The sequence below is a fragment of the Orcinus orca genome, chromosome 21, assembly GCF_937001465.1.
Source record: "Orcinus orca chromosome 21, mOrcOrc1.1, whole genome shotgun sequence".
NCBI classification, from domain to species: domain Eukaryota; kingdom Metazoa; phylum Chordata; class Mammalia; order Artiodactyla; family Delphinidae; genus Orcinus; species Orcinus orca.
The window spans coordinates 5372612-5383267 of NC_064579.1; the positions used below are offsets into that span (position 1 = coordinate 5372612).

Below are 10656 nucleotides of genomic sequence, written 5' to 3' on the forward strand. Positions count from 1 at the left end.
GAAAAATCCCCTTGGGCTTCCGGCAAGGGGAGAGGGAAAGAAACCATTTGAAACATGCCAGAGCGTTCCATTCTTCTTCTTTTTCTTCTTTTTAAAATTTTTATTTCATACTGGAGTCTAGTTGATTAACAGTGTTGTGTTAGTTTCAGGTGTACAGCAAAGTGATTCAGTCACACGTATACATGTATCTATTCTTTTTCAAATTCTTTTCCCACTTAGGTTGTTACAGAATATTGATCAGAGTTCCCTGTGCTGTACAGTAGGTCCTTGTTGGTCCTACTGTTGGTCCTATATTTGGGATTAACATATACACACTGCTATATTTAATGGCTTAAATATAGCAGTGTGTATATGTTAATCCCAAACTCCCAATTTATCCCTCCCCCACCTTCCCCTTTTGTTAACCATAGTTTGTTTTCTAAGTCTGTGAGTCTGCAGGGGAAACTAGTTACCCAGAGTCTAACCTGCTGGGGTACCATCAAAGCCTAACTGACCTGGAAAGGGAAAGACTCAACTCCAGCCCACCACAGCCATCCTCTCTGAGAGACGCTGGAGGGAGCACGGCCCTGGCGACACCTTCATTTCTGCCCAGTGATGCTGAGGTAGGACATGCGGCCTCCAGAACTGTTAGAGAATAAATGCCTATTGTTTTAGGCCTCCAAGTTCATGGTCATTTCTCACAATAGCCTCAGGAAACAAATACACCTTCTTGCTAAATTTCATCCTCCTGTGATATAGACTTTCCTCTCTCTAATAAACAAACCCTCTTGTATCTGTCAGGACCCTGGCACGTAACGCTCTCCAATTCGAGAGTTTAATAAAGGGATGGTTTACAAAGGCCTGAGTAGAGTTGGGGACAAGAGAAAGTGCAGTTCTCCAGAGCTGTACGGTCAGGGAGACACTGTTGCTGCCCTAGGCCTGAGGGTCAGAGGGACAGAAGGGCCGTCTGACAGGAGTGTGGCCTTCAGTCAGGGGAGACACCAGCCCAGGCAATGCAGCACGAAAGGACCAAGGGGAATGAGTACCTTTGTGTCCCTCTCCCCTCTCTCTGACCTCCTTCCTGAGGCCTCCATTGGCTGAACCTAAACTATATAGGAGCCAAATGCAAGGTAACTATTCAGGTCAGCCTACTGGACACAGAGGAGAGTGGAGAAGGGTGGGGAGGGGATTGAGGGGCCAATGGACATAGCCAGCACCCGAGAAATTGTAACTACCCCTACCAGACCACCCACATAGCAGACTGGTTTTGTGGACCCAAGATTTATGACCTTGGCCAAGTCACCACTCCCCTAGGTATCGGTCCCCTCATCTGTCAAATGAAGGGTTTAGACCGGAAAGCCTCTGAGATCCCTTTCAAGCCTTACCCTCATTATTCCAGAAGCAGACTGAATGCCTTCAGGCTAAGGCTGATCCCTGCCTGGAGCCCCAATAGCTGTTTGTTTACTAACATCTCTTTTCCTGATGCCCACCCGGCATCTCTGCAGGGATGGGCAGCGAGGGCCACTGAGACACTCCCAGGAAAGGAGCCGGGCCCGTGCTGGCTCAGGGATGCTGGAGAAGGAAACCTGAGGCAGGAAAACCAGACGGGGCTCTGGACCACCAGCAGCGAGAGGCTATGAGGCAGCAGAGAAGCTGTCCCTCAGCCAGCGGGGGGGTCAGCAGCCGGGGGCACGCCTGCTAGTTCCTGAAGAAAACTCCAGGGACCCCAGCCCCCCACGGCAGCTAGAGCAGCCCTCAGGCTGGCCCAGAACTCGGGCTGGCAGGCCCAACGCAGAGGTGGCTGCCAGCCACCACGCAGCTGCTAATGATTAGCCAGAAAGTCAAACCATGGAAAGTTCCAAGGGTCCAGGAGAGCCCCACATGGACCAGTGAACATACACCGAGCCTTCCCCTGCTGCCTTGGGACATTTTGTTCGGTACTGTGTCTGCTTTTTCAGGGACTTCTGTCTGCTTCTGTCCCATGGAACCTCCTTTCGAAAATAGAGGTGAAGCTAGGAGCCCCTCCAGGGCTGAAAGTGCAGAAGGTGTAATCTCCCCATTCTCATGTATCTTGGGTGGCCTGGGAGATACAACGGATTCCTCCTTTTCCCCTAACCCTACCCTTAGCCATTGAACTACGTCCCTCCATAACTACAGATAGGCCCCACGTGAGCCTTAGTTTATCGTGTATGAAGGACCTATATTCCAATATCCTTAAAAACCCTCCCCAAACTGCTCATTGATTCCTAAATTCCATTGTCATCTTGTCTCCAGCAAAAAAAAAAATTATTCTTGTTGTAAACACACCCACACGTGGGCGATGTGTACTTCAAGGTTGTTCAGTGAATGAAGGGCCTGAAAGCCTTACCAGAGATGGGGAAGGAAGGAGTCTGGATGTCAGAGGCTGAGAACGTGGGTGGAAGAAGGGCCTCTATGAAAGAGAGACACAGAGAGAGACAGAGAGAGAGCGCTCTGGGCACCAAGGAAAGACATCACGCTTCATGCTGCTGCCTGGAGCTGTCCCGGTTGAGTCGGTGCTATAAAGATTTGGAGAATTCAGATTAGCAGCTTCTGTATCCAGTAACACATGAAAACCTTGTGATCTGGACCCCAGACACTCACAAAGGAGCTTGTCTTTCCAGACTGGAGCAGGAAACAACTGGGGAGCTGGCTAGCGGGTACTTGGGGAGTGTCCCTCCTCCAAAATGCTCACCTATGTGCTGCCACAGTGACAGTTAAGTCTCCCACTGGAGATGCACCTGTGTATCAATTCTCTTAGTCACTTTTCAATGGTCTGCTGAAAGTCAAGCACCGGTCAAAGGAGCATTGGATGGACAGCAAATAAGAGGATCCATTTTAAATATGGGCTACAGAGGGGATTAGGTGCTGAGATCCCTGCAGAAAAGGAGGGACACATCCCTGGAGACAGTGGGCCTCTCGGAGTGCACGGAGAAAGGTTAAGAAGACAGGCTGCTTCGCGAGGTTACCCACGCCTGGCCGCCTGACCCAGTCTGCTGGGTTGGATGCAGCCGCACTGGGCCTCTGCTGTCAGGTGCCCTTTACATCTTCTGACCCCTGCTCTCTAAATGCCTAAGAGGGCTGTGAGTTACTCCACCCCTTTCCAAATCCAGCCCTCCTCAGACAGAGAGAAAGGGCTTAAATCAGGGAGGATTAGACTTACCGTAAGGTAAGAGTTAAGCGCCCATACCCAAGCCAGACATACTGAGGTAGACTCCCTACCCTGGCACTTAGCAGCTGTGTGCTTTTTTGCATATTATTTCCTTCTCTAAGGCTTGTTATCCTTATTTGCAAACTGGGGATAATAGTAGTACTGTTGCCCCTGGAACAACACAGGGGGTTAGGGATCACCACCCTCCACAAAGTCAGCCCTCCGTATCCGAGATTCCGCATCCGTGGATTCAACCAACCCCAGATTGGGTAGTTTTTTCAATAGATACTTAAATACTGTATGTATTTATTGAAAAAAATTCCTCTTATAAGTAGACACATTCAGCTCAAACCCATGTTATTCAAGGATCAACTGTACTCACCTGATAGGCAGACATGGGGGTTAAACAAGTGAGATAGTACATATGAAGCACTTAGCACAATGCCTGACTCATAGTAAGTGCTCAATAAACAACCACCTCTCATTTATTTCTTGCACACTTTTGCTTCCAGTAACAGTCGGCAAATGGATGCATGCTCCTCTCAAAATCATTGCAAATTTAGTCTAGACTTAGGCGGTGCTCATGGATTTGTTCTCTGAAAAAGCCACAAAATTCTTTTATAAGTCATGAGCCCTTCCTGTTTTTTTTTTTTATCAGCTATATTTAGCTCTTAAATTTAATATCTCAGCTTGAAATCTTAAAGTCATCCTTCCAAAAGTACAAGTGGTTCAGCCAATGGCATTTACAAGCAAGCTTTTTTTTTTTGTTTTTTGTTTTGGAAATAACAATAGGTCAAAAGTGGGACTGATTTCCATAACTACAAAGATAAATAAGTTAAACTTCATTTAATCAAAGGGTCCCATTTGGCAAGTCCAATCCTGAAAACTGGTTGTTTCAGTTTTATTAAACTTCTAAGAGAACATCTAAGCTTTTTCTCGTAGGTCTTAAGCTGTCTCTCAGGGACTCTGGATCCTTCCTGGCTGGGGTCCAGGCACAACCGTCCCATCCCCAGCTCACAGGTGACATTGCTGGTGTCCATTTTTCAATCTCAAACACTAGTTACTTCTTATTTCCAGCCTGCCACCCAACCTCTTTTACACATAATAACATATTTATTGAGTGCTTACTATGTGCCAGACACAGCTCCAAATGCCTTATGTGGACTGAGTTATTTCATCATAATATCGTTATGATATAGGTGCGGTTATTATCATCCCTCTACACGGAATATCTTTATTTTGGAAATTCGCCGAAGATGATCTAGCTAATATGGGGCAGAGCAAGGATTTGAGCCCGGGGAGTCTGGCAATAGAGCTGGCTCTTTCCCACTAAACCCATGTCACCTCTCATAGGACAGGTGACGCTCCCAGGGCCACAGCTTGGACAAGAATTCCGACTCTACTTTTTCACAGCAGCACTCTTCCGCCATGGAACGCCCTGTCCTGGCCCCGTTCCTCCCAGCCTATTCTCAGGGACCATCCTTTGCCAAAAATATGAAAGAAACACACAACAACATCCCTCTTACCTCTGTCAAATGGGGCTGCAAAAATATTCAAGGTGGGGTGGATCAGGCTTGGGGGAGGGGCTCCAATCCCACCTTCATCACTAACTGGCTGGGTGCCCTTGGTCAAGTGATGTAACGCCTTTACCTTCACGCTGCTCATCAGCAGAGTGGGGAACAGGCTGAAACTGCCTTCCAGGGCTTTCGTGGGGATTACCTGAGCGTATCTGCGTAATGTGCTCAGCACAGCGCCAGGCTCAGAAAGTAAGCTGTCATTGTCATAGCTATTACGAGTATTGATCAGGCAGTCCATCACCGTGAGCAGAATTGAGAAGGACACATTCCGAGAAGACTTAGAGAGAGGCCAGGTTGTAATAATATAAGCTCTCTGGGGCCCCGCCCCTTATCTGTCCCTGCACCTGAGGACCGGCTGCCTGGGACGGAAGGGCTCACCTCCCGAGCCTGCTTGGCACACACCTCCTGTGGGTTCCCCGGAGTGGGAGATGGTCACTAAGTAGAAGGTGATGGGGAGGGCCAAGGGAGAGCCCAGACAGGGCCCAGCTGGAAATCCCTCCATAAATCAACTCCGTTCCGTAAGCAGTCACTTTCTCCCTAGACACAACATTACCTGTCCCAGGTAAGCAGTTCTGAACATTGTTTTCAAAACTTTCTTTCGAATGGGCACCCCAACACGTAATCAGGTAAAGATGGGGCTGCTCTGTCGGGAGTGGAAAGAGGAGGCTCCTGGGGCATCCACAGCTGCTTTGTTGAACTCCTGCCCTAAGGGGACCCTGCGACCCTTCTGAAGGGCAATGAGGTCCCTCAATCACAGGTTGAGAAACATTTTCTAAGAGAGACAAATACATAGTCGTCCCTTGGTTCCCCCGCCCCCGGATTGGTTCCAGGATGCCTGCGGACACCAAAATCCACTGATGCTCAAGTCCCTTCTATAAAGTGGCGTAGTACTTGCATATAACCTACACACATCCTCCCTTATACTTTAAATCATCTCTAAATTACTTATAAACCTAATACAACAGAAGTGCCATGCAAGTAGTTGTAAATACAATGTAAATGCTACGTAAATAATTGCAGTGCAGGGGCTTCCCTGGTGGCGCAGTGGTTGAGAGTCCGCCTGCCGATGCAGGGGACACGGGTTTGTGCCCCGGTCCGGGAAGATCCCACGTGCCGCGGAGCGGCTGGGCCCGTGAGCCATGGCCGCTGAGCCTGCGCGTACAGAGCCTGTGCTCCATTAACGGGAGAGGCCACAACAGTGAGAGGCCGCGTACCGCAAAAAAAGATAATAATAATAATTGCAGTGCAAATTCAAGTTTTGCTTTGGGGAACTTTCTGGAATTTTTTTTGGGGGGGCGGGTGTTTGTTCCGAGGTTGGTTGAATCCAGAATACAGAACGTGTATACGACACGAACCCTGCCCTTAGCGAGCTTAGAGTCTAGTGAACCGGCGGCTACAGGCTTGTACTGGCCGGCAAGTGAACCCCAATGTCCATCGTTAAGGTACAAATCCTAACAAGGCACTATTGCTACCTCCTACAGAACCCTGAGACTTTTCAGTTGCAAGAGACCCCTCCACATTTATAACACACACAGTAGGGTCTGGGAAGAGCATGCCTACATTTTGACCTGCTTCAGTAAAATAATCTTTAAAATTAATCTATCTCTCACAACACCTCTGTGAGGTGTGGTTATTATTGTCTCACTTTGCAGATGAGGAAACTGAGGCTGAGGACATTTAACTTGTCCAAAATCACCCAGCTAGGCAATGAGGGAACCAAGGGTCAAACCCCAATCTTGGTTTCAGAACATCGCATCCTGGACTCAGTATAGATCCTTCCTCTGCACTCACTAGTTGTGTCTCCAGCCTCAGTTTCCTCATCTGTAAAATGGGGATGATGATGACACCTGCCACCTTTACAATGGTGCTTGGCACACAGCCAGTGCTCAGCTAGAGTTAGTAACTGTCTTGGGATCACCAAGTAATAGGTTATGACTCATTTGTCCAATTCACTCTCTCATTTATTTATCTTGTTAGAGAACAGTGCAAGGCAGTATGTGGATAAGGAGCAAAATGAGGGCTACAGAGAAGTAAAAAGCCATAGGCATTCAGAGGAAGGGCATTTGAAATTCTTCATTTATGACTGCTTCATAAAATTTTGAGCACTCCTTGTGCAGAAGCCATGCTGAGTTCTCTGGGTCAGTCCAATGTCAGCAAGTGTTGCCAAGGCTAACTTCTCAGTGACCAGCTGCTGGGGCAATGCCCTAACAAGCCACATGCAGCCTTCCAGGTAGACCAGTTAGCTCTGCCACAGACATCTAAGTGTCCAGGGACACCTGGGCTCTGCCCATAAATGCACAGCACTGGTGCCATGTGCCACATCCCCCGACCTGAGAAACAGCTCAAGTTGTGTGTCCCCCTGACAGTGGGACGGGGAGAAGGGGGAAGCATGGCGGACCAGGAGGACACACCACCCAGGTCCTGGGAAACAGCTGGACCCCAGCTCATCAAGGTGAAAATACCTTTTCCTTGAGCAGGCACGTGGGTCATTCCTCTCTGAATCTATTCAGAGAGGAATGTATTTATGAATGCTCCTCCTTGACATTGCAAGACTCCCTCCCCACGACCTCTCTTTCCAAGAAAAGAAAGCAAAAGAAAAAAGAAATCAGGGAATTCCCAGAATTCTGCCCTAACACTTTCCACACCAGACAAACAACACGTGCTTCCAGAGACCCAAGAATTAAAGTAAAATTTGGAAAGGGAGAGGGAAAAGAAATGCCCAACCTCCCTGGAGTTCACTCACCCTCCACACACCCCCATCAACCAGAAAACGTCCCCAGCCCAAGGCTTAAAGCTCAAGGGCCCCGCTTTGCTCAATAAATGCTAAATGACCCCAGAACACCCAGCCCCCGTTCCTACCTCGTCGGTGGTGATCCCCGGGTCTCCTCTCTGCCTTTGGCATCACCTGCTACAGCGGATCCATCATCTTTGCTTAGGAAGCCGAGCGCCTCTGGTCTGGGAGGGGTTCCGTGGAAGGAAGGGGAGGGCGGGCTGAGATCACCGACGTGGGGAAGGGTGGGTCTCCGAACCAAACGCTTGGTTCGAGGGAAAAGGATGTTTTGTAAGTTCTGGCTTGAATGTCCAGGGGCAGAACAGGAAATGTCCACTAGGGCTGGGAGCCCCAGGGAGAAATTGGCTGCTGTCTCCCTTCAGAGGGAGCTTCCCGAGGGCTCTCAACTGCGGCCCCGTCTGGAATTTAAAGCTCCGTCTGAATCCTTTTCCCGCTTACTCTTTCCTCCGGCACTTTTTTTTCTTTCCTTAGTGGAACGTCGGCTTCATTCCTGACATGCTGGAAAAATTTTCCTCGGCCTAAACTTGGCTCAGGAACACTCTCCCCTTGTGAGAGAATTTCTCCTGTTACACAGTTCAGCTTTAAGAAAAAAAGAGAGACAGAGAGTCCTCTTTGTTTTGCCAACTTTTGTACTAGGGACATTTTTGATGGATTTTTTCCCCCTGAACCTCTGGATTCCAAGAAATATACACACCCACATCCCTCTTGACCTTTTTTTGGTTAATTTTTTTTTTTTTTTGGTTGCGCCAGGTCTTAGTTGAAGCATGTGGGCTCCTTAGTTGCGGCATTCATGTGGGATCTAGTTCCCTGTCCAGGGATCAAACCTGGGCCCCCTGCATTGGGAGCGTGGAGTCTTAACCACTAGACCACCAGGGAAGTCCCCTTGACTTTTTTTCCCTCCCCTTCTAATTGAAAAGTAACAATAATAATTGGTGAAAGATGGCAGAGAAAATGTCCTTAGGTTGTGGGCTCATGGGGTCCTGCCTGGGTCAGCCTTCCCCGGGCGCACACCTCTGCCCACAGGACAATGTGTGTGCTGTGTGGCAGAGAGGGGTAGAGATCGTCTTCCAGGCCCTCTCTTCGTTCTAGGTATTTCTATGACGGAAGCACAGGAATGGGTTCTCTTTCCCAAATGGGGTCCGGTTCCAACTACAAACTCTGCCTCCTCAGCCCCCCAGGGATGAAGTGAGAAGATTCCTAGCTGTGATTCTTGGAGGCGCTGGGTAGGGGATGCATGGGGGTGAGAAGGCATCCTGAGATTCAGTTGTTGGTGGTCCCCTGGAGGGCAGCATGTCTGTGAACTGTCAAATGCCACCACAAATCGGAAAGCTTTGGGGTCCTCGTTGACCCCTGCAATAAAACTTGGTGGTTCTCACAAGAACTAATTGGGGCATTGTTCCACAAACAGGAAATGAGAACGTCTCCTTTGTTCTATTTATTGAAAGAGAGTAGGTAAGAAACAAATGAATAGTGTAAGCAAGATTATAACAAAAAAACTTTGGGCCGATTCACTAGGTTAGAAAGTTTCAAATGTTTTGGAAGTCTCCTTCAGTTTACAGAAATTATACGGTCTATACACATAATAGGCTGAGACTAACAATTTTTAGATCATTGAGTTGATGATCTGATTACATACTATTTTTATCTAGTTAGTGAAGCAAAACTGAGCTAGGTGACATTTTTGTGTTCTAGCTTGAGGCTGGTACCTGAACGTGAAAGTAATTGACATGCATTTATATCCTGAAATTTAGAGAGTATCACTTTGAACATGTTTTACTGCGGAGATAATCATAACAAAATCTAACCCATCATTAAAAGTATTTAATTAGATGCCTATTCTATTTTTAGACATATTTAAGCATGATAGTATCACAAACACAGAACTCCCTCGCTTGGTTTTTTATCCCCAAACGATCTCAAGAATGACACTCTGAAAAAAGGTCAACAGATTGAGTCTATTTGATATCTAAATAATAAACAAAGTGTGTTTTGGAAAGATCGATCCTGCCCCCAATTGAGGGCAAAAGTCTAATTCCATGGACTTGCAGAGTGTGAAGCCGGGTAGGCACAGCTCACCATGGGGATGTAGGGATGCTGCCAGGCAAGACTGAGGGAATGGCACTTCTGATGCTCTTCCTGAGAGCAAAAGTCACTAGATTAGTCACGTGCTTTTCAACTAGCTGCTTTGCGCTATTCACAATAGCCAAAACATGGAAACAACTTAAATGTCCACCTACAGAGGAATGGATAAAGAAGGCGTGGCACATATATACAATGGAATACTACTCAGCCATAAAAAAGAATGAAATAATGCCATTTGCAGGAACATGGATGCAACTAGAGATGATCATACTAAGTGAAGTAAGTCAAAAAGAGAAAGACAAATACCATATGATATCACTTATGTGTGGAATCTAAAATATGGCACAAATGAACTTATCTACAAAACAGAAACAGACTCACAGACACAGAGAACAGACTTGTGGTTGCCAAGGGGGGGCAGGGATGGAGTGGGAGTTCGGGATTAGCAGATGTAAACTATTATATATAGGATGGATAAACAGCAGGGTCCCACTGCGTAGCACAGGGAACTATATGCGATATCCTGTGATGAACCATAACAGAAAAGAATATATAAAAAAAGAATGTCTATGTGTGTATAACTGAGTCACTTTGCTGTACAGCAGAGATGGGCATAAGATTGTAAATCAATTATACTTCAATTAAAAGAATAACATTTTAAAAATAAATTGATATCATGAATGTAGATACAGGTATAATGACCTCACATTGGGCAGCAAAAGACAGAGCTGAAGTGAGATGAAAACCCAGTCTTTTCAAGGTTAAATCTAGTCAATATTTCACAGAAGGTCAAAGCTTAGACGGTTTGTGGTTGAGGGTCCATCCTGAATTTAAGTAGCGGCACAGCGTTAGTTGAGTGCCTAGGGTGTGTCTCAGGCCTGTCTGAAGCCTCCCCAGATAGAAAGCAATTTGACACAACTCTGAAAGGTGTTGTTACTTTCATTGTACAGAAGGGGAGCTGGTTTCTCAGAACTACGTTTTGCAATTTTACTTGGCAGTGTCAAGATTGTTCATGATTTGAGTTTTTTCGAAAGATTCATTTTCCTGATGCTGCCTGT

At 47.1% G+C, this 10656-nt stretch overlaps 1 protein-coding gene across 1 annotated transcript in view; it reads right to left on the reverse strand.

The window, feature by feature from the left end:
• TACC1 (transforming acidic coiled-coil containing protein 1) overlaps positions 1 to 7795 on the reverse strand; it is a 112855-nt gene extending 105060 nt beyond the window's left edge. Inside the window, exon 1 of the mRNA XM_033415062.2 lies at positions 7585 to 7795. The gene's annotated coding sequence lies outside the window, so the exon portion shown is untranslated. The remainder of the gene's footprint in view (positions 1 to 7584) is intronic.
• Between the last annotated feature and the right edge of the window lie 2861 nt (positions 7796 to 10656).